Source organism: Dipodomys merriami, unplaced genomic scaffold (assembly GCF_024711535.1).
Source record: "Dipodomys merriami isolate MVZ:Mamm:240054 unplaced genomic scaffold, mDipMer1.0.p SCAF_282, whole genome shotgun sequence".
Lineage (NCBI taxonomy): Eukaryota > Metazoa > Chordata > Mammalia > Rodentia > Heteromyidae > Dipodomys > Dipodomys merriami.
Genome location: NW_027204293.1, coordinates 284,510 through 310,980, shown reverse-complemented (window position 1 = coordinate 310,980; position 26,471 = coordinate 284,510). Strand labels below are relative to the sequence as shown.

At 35.1% G+C, this 26,471-nt stretch overlaps 1 pseudogene; it reads right to left on the bottom strand.

The window, feature by feature from the left end:
* Positions 1–12,920: 12,920 nt before the first annotated feature.
* On the bottom strand, positions 12,921–13,020 carry LOC138838563 (U6 spliceosomal RNA; annotated as a pseudogene).
* Positions 13,021–26,471: the final 13,451 nt, after the last annotated feature.

Here is a 26,471-nt window from a genome sequence, read left to right as displayed (position 1 = left end):
TCACATTTAGTTTGATAATCATTTTTTATTTTAAATTTTTGTATAAGGATGGAGGTAGGATGGGTGCCTGAGGCTCATATCTGTAACCCTAATTACTGAGGAGTCTGAGATCTGAGGATCACAGTTTAAGGCCATCCCAGGCCGAAAAGTCCATGAGAATCTTATATCCAATAAACCTCTAGAAAACCAGATCTGGTGCTGTGACTCAAGAGGTAGGGCACTTCTCATTGAGCGGAAGAGCACACAGACAGGGACTAAGCCCAGAGTTCAAGCCCCATGAATGACAAAAATACAAAGCAAAACAAAAAGAGATTGAGGTAATAGTCTAAGATCATTCTTTAAATCTCGAGAGACAATAGTGTCAATACACCCATTTAAGATTTTATTTTTATTTCATAAAGTCATAAGATAGTTTTCAAAATCTACTGATCATAAAACTAAGAATTTATTTTGACAAATCTGTTACATTCCTCTATGTATCTGCTCTTATAGTTGAACTATTTTATCTTCACTACTAAACATGGTAATAAGATTCAAAGCTAGTATTAAGGCTGAAGCTACACCATTTTACAAGATTGTTCTGACTGACCTGTATTCCTTGAATTTACATACGAGTTTATTGAGCAGGTGGACCAATATTCTACAGAGATATCTAGATGTTTGATAGTCACTCATATTTTGTACCTTGGAAAAACACAAGACCCCAGATATTATACATAGAGAAATGTCTTTAGAAAATACTGGAAACAACTAAAATTAGTTTAGGAATGAGTTAAGATTTAGATAATGCTGTATCTGAATGATAACAACTTCAGCTGTACAACAGAGGAGAGTGAGAGGGGAAAGAATGATGGACCACATAGGAGCTATATGTCATTGCTATTGTGTTTCAAAAAATAGAAAGACTTCAGAGAAGAGAAAGAGAAAAGTAAAGTGTCCTGAGTCAAGTTTCTTTTTAATCCATCTAATAGTTTGGAACAAAAGTCAGTGAAAAATGGGAAAAAATAAAGTAGAAAATAAAGCACTATATATACCTATTACAATGTAAGGAAATTTAATAGGAATATGATAATAAATTCCCAAAGAAATAAGAGAAAGAATAGCTAAACTCTAAAGGGAAAAACAATGAAGAGAGAAAAGAAGCAAAGTAAAACCTTTATCAATAACAAACACAAGAGTTTGGAAGCGGAAAGGCAGTGGGAATATTCTAAATAACAATAAAAATTGCTAGCGTGGATAGAATATGGATCACATTTTATCATATATAATTTTGAAAAAACATACTAGGAATGAAAGTTTCAAAGTCATGACTTAAAACACTATTTGGATTATAACTAGGCAGTATAGCCCAGTGGTAAAACATTGGCCTAGCATGTGTGAAGCAATGGTGTGATCTCCCAAACATTACAAAGTACACACAAAGAACACACACACAAAAACCACATAAACACACACATACACACCACATACCCACATTTGGAATATTGATATTATCATATTAAAGGGTGGAAATTATCACAAATAGTAAAAGTATGTTAATATATGAAATCTTAATATTGCTTGTACAATTTTAAACTTTACTATAAATAAAATAATCACAATATACTTGGATTTTAATAGATTAAGTAAATTGAAAATTAATAGAAGACATGAGAATCTTTGAAATAAGGTTAAATAATAAACATTTTGAAACATGTGTCCTTTTATTTTGACAAATGAGTGATGTTACTGGTGTTTTAACTCAAGATTTAGAATATGATAGCGAGATGCCCTATATAACATTAGCGATGGCTATATCTCTAATCATTTCATTCTGAATAGTTTTATAATAAGGTCACAGAGTTTCTCAGTATCTCTCGAATTTCAAACCCTATTTACACTTCCCACCATAGCTAGAAAATGGATGCCACAAATCACAATGCCGAGCTCAAATTTTTTTTTTAATTCAAGAAAAAATATTTCCAAAAAGTGGCCAAGTAATGAAGCCTTTCTTAATAAAGTATGTGCTTCTTGAAAATACAGTAAGGATTTGTTACCTGGACAAATATGTTTATAACTATAAGAAAATAAATTTATTTAAAATCATAGCCATATACAAATTAAGAAAACAAATTTTAAATAGTCACATGTTAAATATTATAAAAGCAAAATAATTTTTGAATAATTTACATGTATAAAATCATGCAAAAATAAATTAACTAATCCTACAACTCTGAAAAAAATGAATTAGCATAAAGAAACAAAAGAAATTATGTAAGCCAAAAATTTGAAATTTAGAAAATAAAATGAAGTGTACTCTTTAGTTGACTTAATTAAGTTTAAACCCTCTGTATATCGATTTTATAATAAAAATGCATTAACAAAGAAAGCAAAAGTACCCATGGATCAATAGCAATAGCAAAAGCATCAGTATTCCTTCTTTTGAGTGAACTAAAAAATCGATGGAAGAGATAACAATGTTCCTTCCCTATGAAATGTACTCATTACTTTACCTTATTTATATAACTGTAACCCCTGTGTACATTACCGTTAAAATAATATTAAATTGAAATGAAAAATAAACCAAGTGATATACCAATTAAGAATTCTTAGAGTCCATTGGTTAAAAACTTTGTAAAAACCTGCCCTAAATACCCAAGGAATATACTTTGATGATACTATTTAAATACTTCAACTTCAGCAGAAAAGCAAAATTTTAAAAACTGTTACAAAGTAAAGTAATAAATCAGAATATAATACTATTAATAATAATCATAAGATGAATTTATAGTGGTAGTCAAATATGTAAGAAATGATGCAATTTGCCATTAATTTGCACTTAATAAGTGAGAAAGAATTTTTTAGGTCTTTTTAAATTATCATAAGATTAATGAAGGAACTGTTCTGTCACATCATATGATAATCAGATGAAGCTGATATTAGAGCAAGGAACAGATTTTATTAAGTTTTTGAATGTTCATGTATATACTTATTTTGGTTGTGGGAACTTGTGGGTATTTCAACTTCGGGTAAAGTTTTCTTGCTAGGCAGGCGTCATATCAGTGGTTAATTTTACGAGAGGGGTTTCCTTTCCACAAGAACATGCACCTGATCGGTCCTTTTAGCCTTCTCATCATCAATGGCATCCGAGATGAACACCAACTTGTCCAGAGTGCTACCTTCCCCAATCCATCTAATCGTAGTAACTAGATAGTGAAGAATGGTGGAAATGATCCAATGCACCAAGCTATAGATTGAGAAGGAATTTCACTAACCTTTTGGCCTGGGTTCTGTTCTCAAGCCTCCGAAGTATTTAAGAGTACAGATAGGAGCCCCTGGTGCCAAGCAGTAACAGTATAAAGAAATTAGACATATATATGACTTAGGCTTGTGATTATCTCAGGAAATGAATAAAAGAGCAGTGAAGCATACAGGACAGCCAGAATTTTAACTAGGTACTCAGAGGATGAATAAGCTTAAATAGCTACTCGGGAGTCTGAAATCTCATGACCACTGTTCAAAGCCAGTCCAATCATGAAAATACAAGCGATTATCTAAAAAAAGAAAAAAAAAGAAGTGGCTGAAGTGGTAGACCACTATCCTTGGGCACAGAATCTGAGGAATAATTCCCAGGCACTATCAAGCCTCAAGAATGATGACTGCATGCATCAGCACATGCACGTGTGCATTTACATACTCGCATGCGCATGAACACACACACACACACACACACACACACACACACACACACACACACACACACAAATGAGTATTTCAATGTGAAGTTCTTTATTTTTTACCTTTGCTGTACTTTATTTCCCTGTACTGGCTCACAAATTAACAAAATCAGCTAAGGACATATTTACATAAAATTCATCATGTTTCTCTAAAATCTACACTCTTTTGGGAAGCCTGCTTTTATTTGATCCAAAAGTAAATTATTCAGGAAGTCAATTCCTCACACTCAATTTTATAGTATTAGATGATTGCTTAGGTTCTTCCTAGCAATATGATTTTGTGAAATCCTGCTTCAAGCAATATATTTCTTTCACTAGAAGTGAAGCCTCTGTCAAACAATTAATAATAGGTTTTTCTCCTCCTGGCATGCATCTGTAGTTATATTATCTTTATATATTTCATGATCTGTGTATGACAAAGACTACCGTGAAAGTAAAAACACCCTTCTCAACGTTTAGCATTTTTATACCATTCATAGATATGACGGTGTTTAAATGTTACTGAAATTGCTTTGGAATAAATAATGTTCACCCTGACTATCTTGAGAAAAAAGAATTGGCTTCTCAGCACTTTAGGTAAGAACATCAGGGAAAGAAACAAGGAAAAGTGAGGAACAACTCAACACATACATTCAAATGAAACAAAACAAGATAAGAAAACACAAATTAATTCAGTACTCAAGAACCTGCAGGAAATGCAAAGATTTTTTTAAAAATCAGCTATGAAAAGTTTATGAAAATCCTGACTTCATGGGAGTGCACTAATGTGAGAACAGTGGTTAAAGCCCAGACTAGACAGAAAAAACTGTACAGAATACCATGCACTTGTTATTCTAAATTCCAGGAAGAATAACATAAAGTGGACTGAGGCCAAGATCATACACAAGTAGGAAGCCAGTTTCTATCTGAAAAATTATCAGGTTAATTTAGGGCTGGCACATGACAAAGTGGTAAGCACACCCATTTAGGGGGCACGACACTGAATTCAAACTGTAATATCAGGGATATTAAAGAAAAAAGTTATGATTGTAAATAATTGGAATAATTGTAACACTTGAGTATTTTAGTGGAGAAAAATCCATTAGAGAGATAGAATGAACCCACTTTCCTATGCTACTTTAGTGATAATGTTTAGTGGTACTTCAGCCAAAACAGAGTTACCTTGCAAATGAGCATGGATGTGCATTTCGGTGACGGAAATACTCTACTTACACAGATGTAAATTAAATAGATTTTTTGGGGTAGATTGTAGTTCTTGAACTAAGAGCCTGGGTGATGTCCCTGAGCTTTTTCTCTCAAGGCTACCACTCTATTACTTTGAGCCACAGTTCCTATTCTTATTTTCTGTTGGTTGTTTGGAGATAAGAGGCTCATGGACTTTCCTGCCCAGGATGGCTTCAAACCATGTTCATCAGATCTCAGCCTCCCGAGTAACCAGGATTCCAGGCATGAACCATCGAGGTTTTTAATAATTTAGTAAATTGTATAGTTACAGAAGTTATAAATTATCATTGTAACCTGTGTAATATATGTATGTATGTATATATCAATACATATGGGTAGAAATAGTTTAACATATTTTTGAATCTACAGAACATATATGAAATCATCCTTCATTATAATATAATATGGAAACAAAAGTTAATGAGGAGCAAAACAAAGGGAATTGTTACAAGTTTCTTTTTGTTGAATGAAATATGAATCAGTTTGGAAAAAAAACATCTCTACTTTAACAAAATGGATAATTGCTATTAATTCCAATCCATCTATTAGCCCATATTGTACATCCTCACACATGAGTGTCAAAATCAAACCAAAATTTTTGTCTGTATTTAACTCACCTGTTATAATTTAGGGGATAGATGAAGTAATGAAATAAAGATTAAAATAATAAAAAGTGAGGGTATGAGTTAGAGCTGAAAAAGATTTTAAATATGATAATAGCTAATTAAAATCTATATTTCTTACTTTTCCTCTGTTGTTATGTCTCTCATTCCCACATTAGGAAAATACTTAGAAGGTTCTCACTAAATTTATGTAAGTATTAAAAATATTGAAATATTAAAAATATTAAATATTAAATATTAAATATTTAATATTTAATATTATTATTAATATTATTAATTATTATTATTATTAAATATTAATATTAAATATTAAATATTAAAAATATTAAAAATATTGAAAGAATATGGGCATAGTGTGGTTTTAGCTTATTGAGACATGTATGGGAGAGTGTGTTTTTGAGGACTTGCAATACGTTGTGATGGAGATAAAAGGAAGGTGTGCTTATTCTAGAAAACTGGCTAGAGGATGGCTCTCAGAAAGATAGTGATGAATTCTTCCAAAAGGTTACAGTAAAATCACTTTCACAACCTTGTTCATTACTGCACTATTCACCACAGCCAAGTTATGGAAACAGCCAAGATGCCCTTTGGTGAAGGGATGGTTGGAGAAAGTGTGTCATATATACACAATTGGATTGCACCTATCCATTATGAGCACTGTTACATTATTTACAAAGAAAGGGATAGATCTAAAAATATGTTAAGTAAATGAAGTGAGAGGCAGACACACAAAGGACTCATGTTCTGTCGCATATTTGGAAGCCAGAATTTTATGGAAGTTAGACATCAGTATTAACCAAAGTTTTCATTTTTCAGAGCAGTATTTAAAAGGTGTAATTTCTTATAAAATTGAACTTTTAATCTAACAAAATGAATACCAGGAAACTATCACTTGGAAGATGTGAGGGGAAGTCAAAGGGAAGGAATAAAGAGAGTTATGGAGGAAAAAAGTGAAGACATAATATTCAATGCAAATAATATGAAATTAGAAAAAAATTAAAGTGGGGTGAGGTTTGGAAGGGTAGGGAAAAGTTATATAAAGATCCACTATAGTTAAAAATTCATTTATTGAATGGAAATTCCCGTATACACCTAGTTAAGATAATAAAAATATGATTAAAAACAATGGAGATATTTGATCTTAAACTGTGTTCTCTTAATCCATGAGTCAATATAACAGTTTCCTCCTCAGAAATTTTCTTTACGGGTATTTTCCTCATAGTGACAGAAAAGTGATCAATGCAATGAATATCAATACATCATATTGCACATATAAAATCACAGTAAAAATGTTAGAATTCATCACATGATAAGAGGTAGAATTTGCCAAATGCTAATTGATTGTTTTTCCAAGTACTTTACCTATGGTATATAATTGAATCCTCACAATAATTCTATAAAGTGGAACTCCTTACATTTTTATCTCTCAGATGATGATATTGAAGTTTTCAGAGTTGGAATTACTACTACAACATTGCACACATGGTAAGTGTTAGCCTGACGATCATCTCCGACTGTATCAATTAACCTCATTCTATTTTATGACTAAAATACCAGCACTTAGTCTACAAATTATAGGAAAATTTCCCGAATTATTGTTTTCACTTTCACAATATTTCACTTTATCTTTGTTAGAAAATAGGGAACTGTAATATGAAAACTCGAAGTTCATAATCAATGATTACCTCCCTGGTGAAAGGAACTGCTCAAGTATAATATTCTTGATTTCTAGCTCAAAATAGTAGAAATCATATTTTATCCCTTCACTCATCACTGCATTGCCTGGGGACCCTATTTCTGTTTAACACTGTCTTACTGAAAGAATGACCTCCCCAATTCCTGATGGAAACATTCTGTAGCTCAACTAAGTTGTTTACCATTCAAGTATTTTGATTGCTTTTTATACCCAACATTTTGAGAGAAAGGTACGACTTCAAAATGCTATTAAAGCAAGACTGATATAAAAATCACCTTTGACCCCAGATAAATATTTTACCTTTCCTATACTCAAAAATGCACTCTGACCTATCATTAATGTTAGGAATGAGAGGATAAAAAATCATAGACACCAAGACCTAAGTATGAATTAAAGACTCTCCAACTTGTGAATACTATTGGTTTAAAAAGACATGAAGGGATGGGAAGGTGGCTTAGTGGTAGAGTGCTTGCCTTGGATGCATGAAGCCCTGGGTTCGATTCCCTAGCAGCACACAAGCATAAAGAAAAAAGTGGAAGTGACGCTGTGGCTCAAGTGGTAGAGCGCTAGAGTGGAGCTTAAGAGCTGAGGGATAGTGCCCAGAGTTCAGGCCCCACTACCGTACACCTCCCCCTCAAAATATAGACATCAATACTACCAATGTTTTTCAAAATTTCTTATGATACTGAAGATTCAATTATAAACTATTAACACTTGAAAATAACTCATTTTCATGGTAGTAGAACACAAAACACAAGATTAATCCTAACCAAATTAAAAGACATTTATTTATACTACAAATTCACTCTTATAACTACAAAGATTCTAAAAATAACTGAAGCACAGTGACACAAAAATAATTTAACTGCATCATCTACATTCAAAGGACTGTGCTAATAGAAAGCAAAATTATACTAATAATTAGGTTACCCAATTCACTTACATTCTTTTATTCTATTTCTTTTAGTTTCATAAAAACTGGCTTTTCATAAAATGATCCATAAAAGAGCCTATATACACACTTACATTTTCAGATCTTAACAATATTTATTTCAGAAATATCTTTAGCTGTATAGTTAATGAACTAAAATATTACTAAAATATTTAAATGGTTTTCAAAATTGCAAGACTCGCTCTGGGATGTTATTTATATTGGAAAAGATAATTGAAAAGCCTTATTTGTTAAAGTTGTGATCGTTACTCCCACAAAAGAACTATTAATGAAGGAACATTTGTATTTGTATGTACAAAACAACTTCAAATGCATCCACAATCTGGAGATGACACGTGTTTTTGTTTTTTTTTTTTTTAAATATATATCTAACAAGCATAGCCACAATACTGATTTTCAGTCAATATGATGTGATATTCAAACCTTAAAAATACGGGGTTTATTATCATAGTGTGAATAGATATAATATTACAAAGAAAGTTATTTTCAACAGAAATTTGGAAAGTGTTTATCCACCTTGACTTTCACAGAAAAAACCAGAGAGCAATACCTATTTCTTCAAGTCGGTCAAAATCACTCCATGAATATTTATTAAAAATATAACCAATTTAAGATTTCAAATACATATTTTGTACTGACAGTCATCTTACAGCAATAAATTACTACCTGATTATATGTGTATCTTTTTACCTAACATATATTAAGAACTGAAAATGATCGCTTTTATCTAACTTATGTTGTAAATGCTTTGATTATGATGATGTTATTAACAAATAAAATGTACAGAAGGGTGGTTCCACTGAAATGACAGGACAGAACACTGACAAATAAAACAACATTGCAACACAGTTCTTTTCAGCCTCACCCTGTTCATATTGGCAAGCAACATTGCAACAGCACACACACACACACACACACACAGACACACATAAACACATATGTGTGCACACGTTCACACACATATACATGCATGCCAAATTCAGGGTTTATTGTACAAAAAAGTTCAAATAAAATATTAGTGATTAGGACAAATGATAATTTGCCTTATTACAAAATAATACATAATTCAGTCACCTTGGTAGTTACATTTCATCTGCCCCTCCACTTGTGACCACTTAATTTATTTTAGGTAATTCTTTAACTAATTCATTCCTTCATTAGTTAATACTAATACTAGAGCTTGAACTCAGGGCCTAGCTCTGTCCCAGAATTTGTTATGATTTTGTTTTAGTTTTCTCAAGTCTAGCATTTTATTGCTTGTACCACAGCTCCATTTCTAGCTTTTGCTTGTTACTTTCAAACCAGAATCTAATGGACTTTTTTTCTTGCTCTGGTTTCAAACCACAATCATCAGATTTTGTCTTTCTGATTAGCTAGGAATAAAGACATGAGCCACCAGTGTGGCTCCTACTTTTTCCTATACTTATCTATTGCACATACTTAGATAGCAATTTAATATTGAGAGTATAGAAGCAAGATGTATAGTGATTATATTGTTCTGTCAGAAATTCAAGTTAGTAATGTAAATTTCTTCTTAAGACCATACACAAAAAATACTTAAGAAGAAATCTGATGATGATGATGATGATGATGATGTGTGTGTGTGTTTGTGTGTGTGTGTGTGTGTGTGTGTGTGTGTGTGTGTGTGTGTCTGTACTGTTGCAATGTTTCACATGTAAGCACTGTGCAGGGATGTCCAGACATTCACAGTAATTGCGTGAATATCTGCCTTGAGCTACCAACTCATGGACAATGTCTAAGTGTCCACTCTAGGCTTCCCGATGAAGAGCGGTATACTCATCCTCATCCCTAGTATTCATAGGAGTGTCCTTTTTGGAAAATAGTCTCAGCACTGTAGTAAGCGGCAAGAAAAGCACTCTACCACTGAGCCACTTTCCCAGCCCAAGGATTAAGATTCTTGTTTGTAATTTGGTCAGAGCTATATCTCTTTATGTAGGCTACTAAAAATGTATTTACTAATTTCCAGTTAATATATAAATTCTATTTCCATCTCTTTTAACAAATAAAAAATAAAATTGTTTGCTTTGTAAATGGATCAGAAGCATGGATTTTTTGGCTAGCTAGGTGATTGCACATTCTCTCTCTCTCTCTCTCTCTCTCTCTCTCTCTCTCTCTCTCTCTCTCTCTCTCTCTCTCTCTCTCTTTCATTATTCTCAGAGACAATATGGTTGCTCCATAATTATCCTAATTTATTTTGCTTTTATACTTTTGGTTGCATCATTTCACTTTCTGCTCTACCATTTAACAAATCAGCACACATAAACAGAACCACAGAAGTTGTTCTGTGGCTCAAGTGGTAGAGCACTTGCCTTGATTTGAAGAGCTCAAGGACGGTGCCCAAGCCCAGAGTTCAGGCCCCACAACTAATTTTTTAAAAAAGAATCTAAATCCTTGATAATTCTTGGAACAGATCTGACTGAAATCAGTTGAATCACACTTTTCCTGCACAATGAAAGAAAAGGTCCAGGCTAGGAAAGCAGCTAGAGAAGGCAGGCAGATTGTATCTGTGACAAAACTTTGTGGAAAATGGTACACAGGATTACTTACTGGAGATCCACTTGCACTGGAAGCATGATGCTGAACTATTGTTTGCTGATTCTGAACTATTGCTTTGATCATTATATTCTCCAAGAAGAAACAATGAAATTTAATTGATATCAAAAGACTACTAATATATTTTGACTTCTCATTAAGCATCTTCAATCATCAAAATCACCTGAAGAGAATAGATAGGCCTACTTTTTTTTTTTTTGGTCCGGTCGTGGGGCCTGAACTCTGGCCTGAGCATTGTCCCTCAGCTCTTCAGCTCAAGGCTAGCGCTCTACCACTTGAGCCACAGCGCCACTTCCGGCTTTTTTCTTTTTGCTTATGTGGTGCTGAGGAATCGAACCCAGGGCCTCTGGCATGCAAGGCAAGCGCTCTACCACTGACCCACCTTCCCAGCCCAGGCCTAATTTTTTAGATGGAAACAAGTGTTTAAAAAAAACAAGAATTTAGGTAGTCATACAAAGGACTTCTATTTTACTACTGCATTATACATTTTTTTTTCTAACGTTGATTACCAATAAATAATGGATCTATTAGAAAGCTGTTAAAGCTCATATATTGAATAGTAATTTCTCTTACACTATATCTTTGTATTTCCCAAATCATTTACATAGTAGGCTTTGTTTCCTATTTTCTCCTTCCTAGAATAAGCTGCATATGAAGACACCACTGTCCCTCATTTTCAGTCTGTGCATTTTAATACGGAGGAAAATCTTTCCTCTGCTCTCTATCAATTCAGTACTCCCCAGTTACCATAATTTAAAATAGTAAAAATGGAAAAAGAGAAAATAAATCATGGTGAAAAAACATGCAGAAAATTCACCGGATTTTTCTGACCATTTCATCCTACGTGAACTATTGGGGAAATACATGGACACCTCATTCCCACTGGTACTCAAAGTCTCTGGTTAGGCAATTCTGATGAAGACAAGGAACAAGATGAAAACGTGAGGAAGGTATCAATTGCAAGAAAATAATGGAGAATAATCCATGCAAATTTCTTCTTTGAGATGCTGAAATTAATCGGCTTACTATAGTGCTGAGACTACTTTCCAAAAAGGCCACTCATATGTATACTAGAAATGAGGTAAGTATACCCCTCATCATCGGGAATCCTAGAGTGGACATTTTGACATTGTCCATGAGTTGGTAGCTCAAGGCAGATGTTCATGCAAGAATTCTGAATGGCTTGGCACCCCTGCACAGTGCGTACATGTGGAATAATACCAGAATGGATTCTTTCTTACTTCATCATGATGCAGATACCAATCCCCAAACTAAAGGCCTCTTGACCTCCTTAAATATTGTTTCTTGGGATAGAAATAGCAAAGATACGCTGTATCTCCTTCTGTTTAAACATGATTTCAAACCAGACTGAAGAACAACTTGGAAGAAACTGCATTTGATATTGCCAAAAGCATAATTATGTATCACTAACTCTTTGAAGTTGTGGAAGGCTGTACAAATTGTTCTCCTATGTAGTCATGGTTTGGTTAAGTTTCTTAAATTTCAAAAGTGCCAGTCCATCCTTTCTGTCCCTACAAAATATTTTCATAATACAAAATAACAGCAAGATCTTAATTTAAAAATTTATGGATTCCATGTTATTCTTCCACGTGAATTGCCTGACTTTGATGACAAAATGTATTAAAGAGTTGTTTGTATGCATCTATATTGATTTCTGCAGAGTTTGTGATTTTTTAAATTTTATCTTATCTGTTGAAAAGAATAGTATAGAAATTAAAGATATTCCTGGTGATTGTCTGAAAAAAGTATCTATGTTTGTATAAAGTCCATAATCTATTTCATTGTCTTCTAGATATAATACTTTGAAGTCTACATTGTTTTATAATATATAGGTTCATTAATAAATGTGTCCTTTCAGATTACATTCCATATAGGAAAAGTTTAAGATTCCTTTTTCCTAAGTCTTTATATTATTTTATTTCTTTGGGATAAAAAGATAATGTTATCTAATTTCAAGTATTGTAAAGGTTATGCTATGTAAGGGCCTTTCGAAGGTGAATGTTTAATACACTGATGTCAAACTAACCTTTAATTCTATGAATTACAGGTTTTGTTACACTTGTATTTTTGTAATCAACTTTTTAATAACTGTTTTTCATTGCATTTGAAGAATGAAAAATATGGAATAATTCACAAATTTTCATGTCATCCTTGTACAAGTGCCATGTTAATGTCTGTATTGTTGTAATTTGTGTAGACCTGCTGCTGAAGCATGGAGTATCCTCTAAATTTAAGTAGTTAACGATGTAATCTTTATACAGGCATACATCCTTGGTTGCCTATTTGTAACAAGGAACCTTTATTGTTACTAAAAATGCTATTGATCTTATTTCTCTAAATTTCTATGTATAGTGGAAAAAACTTATATTGTTTGGTCGATTGCTCATATTTGCAATTTTTTGTCAATGACTATTTTGTCGTTTTCATTTTAAATTTGATCATATTTTGAAGCCTTTTTAGCTAAGTTCAAAGGTAATGGCTTTTCAGGTACTTATTTATCAACTGAGTTAGCTTTGTGGAGCTAATGGATTCAAAGTAAGCCTTGCTTAAGAGCTACTTCTAAACTTCTGCAGCTTAAAATTTTCTAAATGAGGTCTCAGTGGTACAAATGTCTTTCTGTCCCTTCACCCTTCTTCCATGTAGGAACAGACCAACCAGAATATCTTACCTGACAGCATAGATTGTCTTACTGGAACAAAACTAATCTTAGTTACAAGGGTTCATAGAGATATGAACACTTCAGACTTAATTCTTCAGAATAGAAGGTATTTTATCAAAATATAATTGTTTATTATTCCTATCATTTCAAAACTAGCTAAAGCCAAGAAGGTAAAAAAATGTTCATATTCATGTTTACCTAATATCCTGGCCTGTCTACCATCCAACCAGGCAGGAACTTGCACTACTGACTTTCTATCACCAAATATTTCCATAACTCCTGGAGAAGTCCATATGTTTTTCCTCGATATTAGGCCTTAAATTGGTAATGTTTTAATCAAAGTGTTTCCTCTTGCCTCCAGGCTGTAAATTTACAAATGGTAAAGTTTTAGGTCGAACTCTACCAAAAACTGAGGTAGAGATAATGAAATAATACTTTAAAACAGAGTTGCCTTTGATGCCCTAACCACAACGGAACATTGCATAACAATTTCTTCTATTATATATACATATATATTTTATATTTATATGTGCTGATCTTAAATTTCACACAGTGAATCTTACTAGAATTCATTGGTAATTTGACAAATAAATTTAAAATTATTCCCATAAATAGATTGGAACATAAATAATTAGGTTTAGAATATATATTAGAATATAAAAAGTATCAATGCAATGTCTTCGGTATAAACTTGTGATACCTTCTAAGTGTTCTTGGTCTTCTGAATTCACATAGTAAAAAAAAAAGCAGTATTGTTTTCCTCTAATCTAGAAGAGATTTTACACTGCTGATGTGTTTCTTGTGTTAACTTGCTAGTCCCAGAGTGGTTTTTTTTCCATATTTCTGAAGCGTTCTTACTGATTATACCAAAATTTTTGCTGATATGATGCCTAAAAGCTATTATTCTTCTGCAGTACCCATGGGTATGAGGATATCAGGTCCCAGTTACCTGCATCATCAGATAACATGGGCAAGACTTCTCACCTTGGCCATGCAACATGCTAAGAGAATGTAATTGAAGACCCATCTCATTTTCTCATTTCCTATAATATTTCAGTGCCCCAATTCCTTGCAGGAATTAGCAGTAAGCAATTGTGAAATGTAAGGCAACTTAAAATGAAAGATGAGATCACAAAATATGACAGAAAGTACTGTAGTTCAAACTTTCAATTTACAGATGACCAGCCCATATGAGTAAACAAAATCACAAATATCACAAGATTATTTTTAATACCACTCTCCTAATGATGAATGGAAGATTTCAGTCCAGCATAAGTAGGCCGAAAAATAATTCCTGAATGTTAGATCCATAATTGTTCTACCAAGGCTAGGAAATCTTGACTTGGAGTTCAAATATAATTTCGAAAACCATTAATTGAGAAGACCCTTAGTACTTCAAAACACTGGTACTTCAGTAAAACTTGGTTCTGTAGTCTAAAAATGTTGTCATTCTCAAACCAATGATAACATACATTTAATCTCTTGAAAGTATATTCCTTTTCAAATAAACTTTTTATAATCATATTCACCAAAATAACACTTGACAAGTAGATGATAGTGACATTAAGTTTTTCAAGTGTAGGAATCAAGTTACAATAGAGTTGATTTGTTTACCCAGCACTAAGTTCAACCATTCATTAAAGTGTAGAAATAGTATCTCGCACCATTTGCGTTGTTCAGTAGGTGCCTTCCAGAAATGTGTTAAATACATCAGCCTCCCATAATTCAAACCCAAATATTAGCTAATAAAGTAAATTTCATCATATAAGAAGGTACATTTTAAAAAGTCACTAATAGTTGCCTTATCATGTGTTGCCTTATCATATATTTTCCCTATCTGTCTAACATAGTAAGAAATATGACTTTAAGTCTTGAATATGAGTACTGATCAGAGATGTGACAAACATAAAATCTGTCTTCTATTGCTATCATATTCCTCTACAGTAGTAAATTTTAGTTTTCTTATTTTTCCAAAATTTATAGGTAGTAGAAAATATCATCCCATGTAAAATAAAATAATCACACACCATTGTACAAAGCCATTTATAAAAACTGGTAGTTAGCTATAAATTCTAAGTGATGTTTAAACTTTCTTGTTGACTAAAGATTAATCTTCCAAAACGATGAGAATAAAATCATGTCTTGGAGCTTCACGTCTCCAGTCTTGCAAATTGTTATTGCAGATGAATGAATTATGGAAATATAAGCTGACATCATTTCAAGTATATGTGGGATTGAAACTCCTTGGAATGTATTAACAGACAGTTTAACAGAACGACTATCAGGAAGTTGAAACCAGAAAGGAATAATAGTAAAGACATAAAATGAATGAAAAATGGAACAAGGGGCAAGTACAGCTAGAATACTCAATGTACACATGTAATAAAGGAAGTCCAAAACCTGCAATAAATCTTGGAGAAAGGGTTGGTTGAGAATGATAGAAGGAGTGACTCTGATCCAGGAGCATTGGACAATTAGGTGGACATATTTAATTGTAACACAAATGCACAACCTTTTGAAATTCAGTTAAAAACACAACTACAAACAAAAACACACAAAAATCACAACCAAACAGCAATGCTTAGAGAGTATGTATATGAGCTCACAAAATTTTAATCAGTTAATGAAGGGCAGTCATGGGAAAACAAACAAAGCTGTCCAAAGAGGGCAGTTTGGTGTAGGGGAGAATCTTGAACAGATTTGAATAGATTGTCAAAGGTTATAAATCACCTACATCAATTGCAAATATTTTCTTCTGTGAGTATTCTCTTTTTTTGGGGGGGGGTCCGGTCGTGGGGCCTGAACTCTGGGCCTGGACGCTGTCCCTCAGCTCTTCAGCTCAAGGCTAGCGATCTACCACTTGAGCCACAACTCCACTTCCGGCTTTTTTCTTTTTGCTTATGTGATGCTGAGGAATCGAACCCAGGGACTCAGGCATGCAAGGCAAGCGTTCTACCCCTGAGCCACTTTCCCAGCCCCCACTCTTTGAGTATTCTTTATCTGAACTGGTTACTCCAGTCCTGAGCTACACTTTATAGCTTGTGAAGATAGAATGGAAGAAACAAGGTCAAGATCCCATTACACCACTGGAGAGAAAACAGTCCTGTATGGGTTCTCTCATCTTTCTTCACTACCTTCACTACTCTTTTCTCATACTTTTATTAAAGTAAGTGATTTTGAATTACATCTTCCCTTCTTTTTCAGAGAATTACTGTTTAGTAATTAAATGTCAATTCACAAATTTTGATGTCTTTTTTTAAAAGAACTTTGAATTTAAATTCCATTGCAACCTTGTTTCACCCAGTGAGAGTATATTTCCTGGGTAAGGACAATTCTCAAGAGAACCTACAGGATTTACAGCAATGTTTGTGAGGCTTGTTTGTTTACTGTGAAAATGAGACATATTCACCCACATTGCTCCCTCTCAACTAAGTCTACACGGATTTCTTTGCATGAAAGCGTATTTTCCCAGACAATTTTAAATGTTCTTAATAGGCTAAGTTGTTAAAAAGTTTGAACAATTAAAATTTACCTGTCATAAATTTTAAAGCTCTTTTGAAATTCCTTTATCAGAATCGTGAATTCACCAACCATAGTCCCGCCCTTACCAACAAAAAGAGTTAACATGTTGTTTTCATGATATAGTATCCATGAAACTACTATTTTCCAGTGCCTTTGTTATGCATATATATGACCATATAAGCTGATGCTGAGCAAAATGAACTCCAAGATATGGAAAAAGAAATATTTATTTGCAGTTGTTGTTTTTGATGAACTATGTGATTTCTATTTTCTTTGAGATTTTCCCCTAAGGTTTATCCTCTGCTGTGTTTGATTTTGGTACCCTGTGTATTTTGTATACATTTACCTTAATTAGTTAAGGGAACAGGAACAAAAAAAAAAAAAAACGGTGAGGCAAAGGACAAAGAGCAAACCAATGCAATAGCAATTCTCACAAGACAATAAGTTGGAAATGTACATTACAACGTCTGAGGGGTATTGTGATGAAGGAAAAACTGTGAGAAAAATGAGAGAGGGGATAACAAGTTTGAAAAGTTATGTATTCAGTACCTTCCAATGGCTATAACCCCAGTGCACATCACTTTCACATTAAAATTAAATTTAAAAAATAAGCTGATGAAATAAAATTTCACTGTTTTGGTATAGTAAATATTATTCTTTATGTAGTAACTTTTTAAAAATCAGTATTATTTAGCATCTAATTTGAATTAATTACCTCTTCTTTATCAGAGGGTCATCAACTTGAATGATATCCAACTAGAAAAGTTTTTCACAATATACTTGCCAATATTTTGAAAATAGAATAAATTTAGTACTTTCTTATACTAAAAGAGAAAACAGTTTAATTCTATGGAAACCCATAACTTTTAAAAGTTAATAAGTTGTTAAGAGGACAGAATGTATGTGTTCTTCAAAATTCCTATGACTAATAACTACTCATTTTCAAATTCTGAACATTCCATTCCTGAGAGATTCAAAATATACCTGTTTGCATGTTATGTAATTCTGCAATAGGTGCATTTTCCAATGGGGTGTTACAGACTGAGAAGTGAACAGAAAAAGAGCCACATTCTGATAAAGGATAAAACTATGAAGCATGTTATAATTAATTCTTCAAGAGTAAGCAGTTGTTTGTCAGATTAAGCTATTATTTCTTGACCATCGATCACAAGATTTATGCCATAAAGTCATCCTAGACCACCAGTTTCCAACTTGTAGGGTGCACCTCAAAATTCCCTTAATTCACATCAAGAATAGCTTATCTCCATTGTGAAAATACACTGCACCTCTGCTAATGTGATGCCCTCCGTGTTCTGGAAAGAACACCACTATAAACTGGGTTGCATCATTTTTCCTCCACTGGTATTCTTGGAAATATTATTTATATTTATACTTTTTAAATATCATAGATCATAAGGATGCTACGATTGTACGATTACAGTTAAAAGCCTGTGAAGACTCAGGGTCTAGGTTGAAGGGGCAGAATGATGCAGGTTCCGGCCTCAGGATTATCTGAGGACTGTGTTTGAGTAATAGGAAAGTTCTTGGTATGCAGGGCTAGAGAGGGAAAATGTTCTCTCTCCCTATCTCAAAACACATCACAGACTCCTGGGAGCTGAGGAAGTAGCTCTTCTGCTTGCTTAAGCATAGTTGAACAGCTGGTCAAGCATTTTCCTGAGATTGGACAAGTAGTTTGAGCTTGCTTTAAAATAGTTTAGATAATAATATACCAAGACAGGGCTGGGAAGGTGGCTCACTGGTAGAGCGCTTGCCTTCCATGCATGAGGCCCTGAGTTCGATTCCTCAGCACCGCATAAGCAAAAAGAAAAAAGCCGGAAGTGGAGTTGTGGCTCAAGTGGAAGATCGCTAGCCTTGAGCTGAAGAGCTGAGGGAAAGCGCCCAGGCCCAGAGTTAAGGCCCCACGATCGGACCCCCAAAAAATAATAATATACCAAGGCATTGTCTCATAGGTCAAGTAAAAATGTATCTGTTGAAATTTTTGTGTCAATGTCTTCTGACCAAATCTTGGCCACGATCATGCTTGCCTGTCTTTAAATACCCACTAACAATAAAGCATACCATGGAGTGGCAATTGTTGTATGCACTCTGCATCCCCTGTGTCCTGGTGATTTCTTTACCCTTACCCAGGGACCCCAAGGCACTAGATGATACAAGTGGCACCCAAACAGGGACCCTTCATTGTTGAATTCAGGAAGGGATATTCAGGTAAGTACCTTTAATTACAGGGTGATGGGAAAAGTTAAATCTACTCCGTACTTACATATGCTTAAACATTTACTTGGTGCTTATGGTCTAAATATTTCTTCTTCTGACATAGAAATGTGTATTAATGTAGTTAGGGAATGGAGTCCTTGGTTCCCCGATGAAGGAACATTAGATGTTGATAATTGGAAACGAGTAAAGAATAATGTAGAAAGAGCTGTTCCAGAAGGGGAAAAGATTCCTATTAGATTTTGGTCCACTTGGGCTATTTTACATACCCTTTTTGAAGCTTTGAATAAGGAAAGATTAATAGCAGACTTAAAGAAAGAGGCCACCCCTTCTATTGTAGGTTTACAATTGGAATCTGAGGTTATGGACACAATAGATAAGGATGCATTGCAATTAACAGAGAAAAAACAAGAGGTAAAAAAGGCTGAAAAGGAACAAACTGAAAGTGTAAATAAAATGTCTGAGCAAATGGAATTGATTTTATCAAAATTACAACATATGGAGTTGGAAATTAGCAGAGTGAAAGGAGAACCTGAAAATGTGAAAGTAAAGCAGCCTTCGGCTCCTTCACTGGCCGATGCAATTTTTACAGCATCATTCCCTCACAAAACAGAGGGCTCAGACCATGAGTTTGATGATGAAATGCCTATTTTTTCCTTATCCTGTAATTCGACCACCCCCTATGAATGGTATATCTCAACCAGTCAGATATGAAGGTGCTGCTGTTGATGATATTGGTAAACTGAAGAAGGTAGTGATGGTGTATGGTCCTTGTAAGGTCAGCTCCAGGATGGCGAGCTAACTCCACCCTCCTTGCAGCAAAGTCTCCACCCAGTACCTGCATTACCTAGGCAACTGGGACATCTGAAAGAGGTCACATCTGCATCCACTGAGGTCACATCTGAATTTGATGTGGCCACACCTCCTCTGCCCATACCCTAGATAAGGCCTAGCCCAGGCCCAGAGGCACTCTCCCGCTGCTCTTTTCTAGCTCTCTCACTGTTTTTTTCTAGCTCTCTGCTCTCTCTCTCTGTTCTCACTGTTCTTTTCTTCCTCTCTGTTCTCTCTCTGCTTTCCCAGTGTTCTTTTCTAGCTCTCTCTCTTCTCTTTCTTACCTCTCTCTTTCCCAGCTCTCTCTTTCCTAGGCCTTTCCGAACCACGTGGAGTGCCAACCTTGCCTGGTCCCAGCAGGTCTACTGAATAAATCTACCCCTTACCTGAATACCACGTGCGTGGTGCTGTTCTTACTCCGCTACCTTTTATTAAAAACCTAACATAAATGGTGGCATGACTCGGATAAAGGGCTTAAAGTCATAATAGCTGGGATTTCTCTGTTTTTTTCCCTCTTTTTACTTTTTCTGTTTGTTTTTCCCTTTTTGCTCTGAGGAATACTCACAGTTCTGATGGCTTTTTGCCAACCCATCTGTCTGCTGAAGACACAGTGCATTGATACCATTGCTGGCCTTCACATCCACATCCACACCACTTCTCTACTCTGGTGAGTGAAGCTACTCTATGGTTCTCTGTTGCTCTCTCTAGAGGGCTCTGGGGGGAGTCAAGACACTTTGCCTCGTCAGCTCTCCTTCACTCACCAGACTGACTCTCCTACTCATTTAATGGGGTGCTGGGAATCACGCCTGAGCCGTGAAACCCCATTGAAATGTTTCCTGCACTCCCTGGAAAGCTAGAGCGCCTCATTTTTATGCCATTCTCAGATGTAGACAGTTTTGGCTACTGCAATGGTAAATGGTCAGAATTCTGTTTATTTTCAGGCTCTCTTTGCTCTCTCTCTGCCATTCATGTCCAACTTTCCCTATCTCTCCCTTTCTTTTTTTACATTTTGGCTTGTGCCCTGAAGAGTGAGATGCAGGCTGGGTCCCACGGACCCCCTCTAGGTTCTCTCTCAAAGGCTAGCCAATTGTAGTCTTGGTCTATTTGTTCAGGGTGTCTTTGCATTTTGTTTTTTTCAGAAATTCGCCATCTTGAGTTTGCCATCTTGGCCACATGGTGGCTTAAGGTTTTGGCCCCATCTGGCCCTTAACCTTCCACCAAACTTACTACTCCATTCAGCTATTCTAAGATGCCTTGCTAGCAATTTGCTTTTTTCACAGGCCCTGGTAAATGAGGCCCAACCATGTGATGTGCTTTGTTAGCAAAGATGTCTAAACATTGTTTTCAAAATTTTAGGTTTTTTGTTTTGCCTTTTTTGTTTTGTGTTGTATATTCTACTGACTATATGTTTTTAAAATACTGGGCATATCTGTGCTAAAATTCTCATCACATATAATGAGTTTTGTCATTTCAGAATATTTGTTGGCAATTCTTGATAAGCCTTTTTGTTTTGTGTTGTGTATTCTACTGACTACATGGTTCTAAAATACTAGGCATATGTGTGCTGAAATTCTCATCACATCTAATGAGTTTTGTCATTTCAGAATATTTGTCTGTCAATTCTTGATAAGAACCAGGTAAGCTGTACTTATTCTACTTGATCTCCTTGTTGCTTTAATTGGAAATAATAAAGGGCTTTTGTGGCAAAGATTGCAGTTTAAAGACAGCCCGGGCTGAAAAATCCCTAAGACTCCATCTCCCAACTAACCTGCAAAGAGCCCGGCTGCAAGCATGGCTCAAGACTCTTATCTCTAAGCAGCCAAACACTGGAAGTGCTATTGTAACTCCAAGTGGTAGAGTACTAGCCTTGAGAAGAAGTGCTGAGGGACCATGCCCAGCCCTTGAGTTCCAACCTCCTTGAATACCAACTGGGACAAGCCATCACAGCAATGAGCAGTTAGACACAGCCAGTCTGGGGAACAAGGGAACATGGAGAGGAGTAAGAGGAGATGACACATCAGCTACTTTGTGCCTGCCCTTTCAAAATTAACCAGAGCCAGGAGGTCAGTGGAAGGAAGAAGCCTGCCCATCCAATGTCTATACCTCAATATGTATTAACTGAACAGGAATTTATATTCTTGCCTTTGTCACCTGACTTCTCTACCTAGTCACCAGATATCAGAAGTAGCTAGGGACATTTCTACAACATTCTCAGCCCCAAGTCCTTCCTCTTGCCATTTATTTGCTCTCTAGTATTTTTTTCCAGCCCCTCAACGCTCATGAGACTTCTCCAGACTTCATCTAAGGACTCACGCCACCAAGGGACCACTGCTGCTCACTGCCTTCTCTGGGAGGGGACCAAATTCCAGCCTTTTACCCCTATTGTCGACCCCCTCTTGTCAGCAGGAAGTAGCCAGAAATAATCCACACCCTATTTTATGATTATTAAAAGCCTGGAATGTAAGGTCTGCTCCAGGATGGCGAAAGACTCCACCCTCCTTGCAGCAAAGTCTCCACCCAGTCCCTGCGTTACATAGGCAACTGGGACACCTGAAAGAGGTCACATCTGCATCCACTGAGGTCACATCTGAATTTGATGTGGCCACAACTTTCTCTGCCCATACCCTAGATAAAGGCCTAGCCCAGGCCCAGAGGCGCTCTCTCGCTGCTCTTTTCTAGCTCTCAGTGTCGTATGGTACTATAATATCAGAAGACGGACAGACAGCTGTCCTTAAACATTATATTATGGAAGTTCCAGTTAACATAATTGGTAGAGATGTACTGGAACAATGGGGAGCTCATATTCAATTTTAACATTTTTAGATGGAGCCCATTGAGATATTATGGAAATCTGAGTAACTTCTTTGGATTCAACAATGTCCTTTATCTAAAGAAAAATTAGAAGCAACTCATCAATTAGTTGAAGAATAGTTAACCAAAGGACATATTGAACCGTCTATGTCACCATGGAATTTTACAATATTTGTTATTAAAAAGAAGTCAGGGAAATGAAGATTGCGGACTGATTTACAAGGAGGTAAAGCATCCATGTACCCTACGGGGGCTTTTCAACCTGGTATACTGTCGCCTGCCATGCTTCGTAAAAGTTGGCCAATAGTAGTAATAGATTTACAACATTGCTTTTTTACCATTCCTGTACATGTAAAAGATTATAAAAGATTTGCCTTTTCTTTATGACAAATAAATCATCAAACCCCTCATCAGCACTTCCAATGGAAGGTGTTGCCCCAAGGAATGATGAATTCTCCAACTATGTGTCAGATATATGTTGATAAGGCCTTAAAACCTGTTAAACAAAAATGGCCTCACATTTATATTTTTCATTATATGGATGATATTTTATTTGCAGGACCAAATGTGACAGAATAAGAAATGGTGTTACAGTGTTTACCCTCTATATTTAAAGATTTTGTAGTAATAATAGTACCTGAAAAAATACAAAAAGATATGGAGGTAAAATATTTAGGATTTTTTTTTGTTTTTTTGTTTTTTTTATTGTGAAAATATGGTACAGAGGGGTTACAATTACATGGGCAAGAGAGTGAGTACATTTCTTATCAAGCATTGTAGCCTCCTCCTTAGTTAACCCTTCCCATCCCTTCCCATCTTCCCTCCCCCCCACCAAATCCCCGCCCAAGATGTAAAGTTCGTTTTCGACTTGACAACTTGTACTTCTCATTGTTGCAACAGTTCCAAATGTATCCTTATTTAAATGACTTGTTTTTCCCCTTCCATTCGACAAATTATACCGACATCAAATACAGTGAAAGCAGGGGTTATACAGTGGGGGAGTGACATACAAAGCAACAAAGAAATAATCTTATAAATAGGTTAGAAACAAATGCATGAAAGAAAAAAACATTTAAATACATATCTTAGGATTCATTTTTCTAACATCACCTTGTCTGACCTTTTCTGCTTGACTCATACATATACTAGATATTGCAAATAAGGGAAATCATGGGACGTATGTTTCTTTGGGCTTGGCTTACTTCACTGAATATAATTTTTTTCCAAGTCTTTCCATTTCCTAACAAATGGGGGCAATGTCATCCTCCATGCTCCTGGATTGGAAAGATTAACATCCTGAAAATAACAATACTTCCCAAGGCTATCTACAAATTCAATGTGATACCTATCAAAATTCCAACGTCATTCTTCAAGGAAATAGAAGAGGAAATCCAAAAATTCATATGGAACAATGAAAGACCCAGAATAGCAAAAACGCTCCTCAACAGAAAGAACACTGCTGGAGGAATATCAATACCAAATTTCAAATTCTACTATAAAGCCATTGAAATCAAAACAGCTTGGTACTGGCACAAGAACAGACCTCAGGACCAATGGAATAGAATTGACAACCCAGAAATGAACCTAGAGACATACAGCCATCTAAACTTTGATAAGGGAGCTAAAAAAATACAATGGAAGAAAGACAGCCTCTTCAGTAAATGGTGCTGGAAAAATTGGTTTACTATATGTAGAAAAATTAAAGCTACATCCTTATATATCACCCTGCAAAAGAATCAACTCAAAATGGATTAAAGACCTCGGCGTCAAAGCACACATTCTGAAAACATTACAGGATGGAATAGGAGAAACCCTAGGTCTCCTTGGCGCAGGCCGAATTTTTCATAATAGAGACCCGGAAACAGAAAAAATTCAAAGAATGGTTCGACAAATGGGATTGCATGAAGTTGCAGAGCTTCTGCATGGCAAAGGACATAGCTATCAAGATCAATAGAAAGCCCACGGATTGGGAGAAGACCTTCACTAGCCATACAATGGACAAGGGTCTCATATTTAAAATATACTTGGAACTCAAAAAATTAAATTCCCCAACAACAAATCCTCAGAGAAACAACTGCCCAATAAATAAGTGGGCTAATTACTTAAAAAGAAACTTCTCTGAAGAAGAAAGAAGGATGGCCAATAGACACATGAAGAAATGCTCAACCTCCCTAGCCATAAAAGAAATGCAAATCCAAACAACATTGAGATACCACCTCACCCCAGTTAGAATGGCTAAAATCAAGAACTCTAATAACAACAGATGCTGGAGGGGATGTGGACAGAAGGGAGCCTTACTTCATTGTTGGTGGGAGTGTAAACTTGTTCAACCACTTTGGAAAGTAATATGGAGTTTCCTCAAAAGACTCCACATCGAGCTCCCCTATGACTCAGCAATCCCACTTTTGGGCATTTACCCAAATGTTTACAAATAAGACCACATTAAAGCTACCAGCAGAACTATGTTTATTGCAGCATTATTTACCATAGCTAAGATCTGGAACCAACCCAGATGCCCTTCAGTAGATGAATGGATCATGAAAATGTGGTATATATACACAATGGAATTCTATGTCTCCATCACGATATGTTGTTTGTAGAAAAACAGTGACACCTCAAAAAATATCTTTACGACGTGATCAATTACATACGTTAAATGATTTTCAAGTTCCCAGGAGATATTATTTGCCTTAGGAATTCCTACTTACCAATTACATAATTTGCTTTCATTGTTACAATTAGAGCCTGATTTACATAGCAAAAAAACTTTAACTAAGGAAGATGAAAGAGAAGTACAATTTGTAGAACAGAGAATTAAAAAAATGTTTTTACATCGAGTAACGCTCAATCAACTCATAAATGTATGTATTTTAGATACATGGAAATACCCAACAAGAATTATACGACAAAATGAGATGCCATTAGAATGGATTTATACACAGCATAGATTTACAAACAATATTATGCCTTATGAACAACAGTTGGCAATTATTATTCAACAGGTCAGGCAACGGGTATTTACCATATCAGGGTATGATTTATTTGAAATTATCTTTCCTTTGCCAAAATTCCAACTAAAATATTTGTTAAACCTCTCTGAAACGCTACAAATAGCATTAGTAAATTGTACTGGGCAATTTTCCTATCATTTTCCCAAAGGTAGATTGTGGGATTGCTTGCATAAACAACAACTTGTCATTAATAATATAATTACCAAGGCCCCTATTTCCACTCCTCTTACCGTTTTTACAGATGGCTCCAAAACAAAAAGTGCTACTGGACAACAAATAAATATTGGGTACAAACAACTTCTTAAGCCTCAGTTCAACAAAATGAACTTTTTGCTATTATTAAGATGTTACAAGGTTTTGTGGGAGATGTTAATATTGTTACTGATTCTGCCTGTGCTGTAGGAGTTGTGACTAATATCACTGGAGTTACACATTCATCTAAACCCCAGCTAAACCAACTATTTAAACAATTACAAGCTTTACTACAACAACGTAATGCCAAAGTGTTTGTAACTCACATCAGAGCTCACTCTTCGTTACCTGCTACCTTGTATATGGCAATAATAAGGTTGATAAATTAGTTTTGCTTCTGCTAAACA